Here is a 2606-nt window from a genome sequence, read left to right as displayed (position 1 = left end):
TTCCACTGAGTCACGCTGACAGAAACATGATTGGCTGGACATGACAATGTGAGTAATGTTGCACAAGCCACTGGCACTAGAATCAATTCCTCTGTGTAGGTTCTTGGTCCTGAAATCTCAGAAACTAGGTTCAGCTGTCACATCTGACGGGTGAGTTCATCTCTAGACTGTAAGCTCACTGTGAGCAGAGAATATGTTTGTTTATTATTATACCATCCTCACCCTCTTACTTAGTACAGTGCTTTACACACAGTAAGTGTTAAATAAATATAATTGAATGAATATCTGAATCAGTGTTTGAGTGTTCTCCCAGGCATCTGGCTAGGATAACTATTAGTTTCTACACCCTGCTTGTCTTGTCTGCCCATGTCAAGAAGGGAGCCAAAGTGAAAGCAACTCAAGATCCAGTCCCAAGCTTTGGTGTTCAGAGAAGCAGTGTGCTCTATTGGAAAAAGCATGTGCCTGGGAGACAGAGGACCTGGGTTCGAATCCAGGTTCTGCCTTTGTCTGCTCTGTGACCCTGGACAAGTCACTTAACTACTTCTCTGTGCCTCAGTTCTCTCATCTGCTAAACAGGTATTCAATACCTGTTCTCCCTTCTACTAAAACTATGATCATCATGTGGGACTTGATTATCTTGGATCTTGTCTTATGCCATTGAGTCATTTCCGAGCCATAGCGACACCACAGACACATCTCTCCCAGAACGTCCCGTTCTCCAACGGCAATCGTTCTGGTAGTGTATCCATAGAGTCTTCTTGGTAAAAATATGGAAGTGGTTTACCACTGTCACCTTCTGCGCAGTAAATTCAATTCTCCACCCTTGACTCTCTCCCATGCTGCTGCTGCCCAGAACAGGTGAGTTTTGACTTGTAGCAGGTTGCCTTCCACTCACTAGCCACTGCACAAGCTAGGAATGGAATGGACAGGCCTCTGCTTGACTCTCCCTCCCATAGCTGAGACTGGTAGAGTACTGGAAACTCTCCTGGTGTGACCTTGAGAGGGGATCTTGCATCTACCCCAGTGCTAAGTACAGTGCTTGACTCTTAGTAAGCAATTAACAAATACCACAATTATTCTACATGGATTCTTAGCTACCTTGTCTCCAACTGACTTCTGATAGCCTCATGATTAATCTTGAAGAATTGGGTCACCTAGCTTTAGTAATGCCTGTCTCTCTCTGGACTCACATGTCATGAAGGATTACAGTTCTGGGTCTTGGCTCTGGTTTTATTACTTAGGTCTCCAAACCTATAGTCACAACCAGACTGATCTCAGACCCTTGCAAGATAAATGGCTTTCAATGTTCCACGAATGGAGAAGCTTCCAGACCTTCTAGCCTTTCCTTCATCCCCATCTACACCCAACGCTTTTCAAGTTCATTCTCTGCATTAAAATCCCCAACTCCTGACTTTGAGCCCTGATGTGGGATCAAAATTTGTTATCAGAGTTGGACATATGTGGAAACCACAGTCTGCTGTTCTTGTAGTAGCACAACAACAACAACAACAACAACAACAAAACAACAACAATAATAATAATAATACTTGCTTAGGATCAATCAATTAATCAATCGTTTTTATTGAGCGCTTACTGTGTGCAGAGCACTGTACTAAGTGCTTGGGATGTACAAGTTGGCAACATATAGAGACAGTCCCTACCTAAAAGTGGGCTCACAGTCTAGAGGAAAAAGAGAAAGCAGGATTGAGAAGCAGCATGGCATAATGGCTAGAGAGCGGGCCTCTTATCCTGGCTCTGCCACTTTTCTGCTGTGTGACCTTGGGCAAGTCACTTCACTCAAGTCACTTCCCTGGGCCTCGGTTACCTCATCTGCAAAATGGGGATGGAGACCAGGAGCCCCACAGGGGACGGGGACCGTGTCCGACTTGATTTGCTTCTATCCACCCCAGTGCTTGGCACATAGTAATAATAATAATAATGTTGGTATTTGTTAAGCGCTTACTATGTGCCAAGCACTGGTCTAAGCGCTGGAGTAGATACAAGGCAATTAGGTTGTCCCATATGGAGCTCACAGTCTTAATCCCCATTAATCCCTATTCTTAATCCTTAATCCTTAATCCCTATGGCCCCCTATGGCACATAGGATTTATGTGCCAAACATTATACTAAGCACTGGGGTAGATAAAAGATAATCAATTTAGATACACACCCTGCCCCTCATGGTGCTCATATCCAAGCGAGCGAGAACAGGCATTGAATCCCCATTCTACAGATCAGGAAACTGAGGCATAAAGAAAAGTGACTTTTCCAAGGCCACACAGCAGACAAGTGGTGGGTCCGGGATAACAACCCAGATCTTCTGACTACCAGGCTTGTGCTCTTTCCACTAGACACTCTGTTTCCTGAGGAAAGCTTCTCTAAGGCCGAAGCTAGAAAGCTCTGACCTTTTCCTTGACTAAGGGATAGTAATATGACTTATCAGCAAAGGGCTTAGAATCTCCCCTTCTGGATACAGTTGGAGCATTAGTTTCTCCCAACTATCTTTTCAGAATCTATACAGCTCTTTTTCTTAGGTAACAAGCCTCTTGGAGGACAATCAATCAATCAGTAAACTTTATTTACTGAGCATTTATTGTGTGCAGAGC

The 2606-nt window shown here is 44.1% G+C and overlaps 1 non-coding gene across 1 annotated transcript; it reads right to left on the bottom strand.

Moving 5' to 3' along the window:
• Positions 1 to 868: 868 nt before the first annotated feature.
• LOC119934244 lies at positions 869 to 1006 on the bottom strand. The gene has a single exon (XR_005452888.1). It is a non-coding gene; the product is annotated as a small nucleolar RNA SNORA7 (small nucleolar RNA).
• Between the last annotated feature and the right edge of the window lie 1600 nt (positions 1007 to 2606).

The sequence above is a fragment of the Tachyglossus aculeatus genome, chromosome 1 (genome assembly GCF_015852505.1).
Source record: "Tachyglossus aculeatus isolate mTacAcu1 chromosome 1, mTacAcu1.pri, whole genome shotgun sequence".
Taxonomy (NCBI): domain Eukaryota; kingdom Metazoa; phylum Chordata; class Mammalia; order Monotremata; family Tachyglossidae; genus Tachyglossus; species Tachyglossus aculeatus.
Note: the sequence above shows the minus strand (reverse complement) of the source record. Positions and strands in the feature narration are given on the sequence as shown.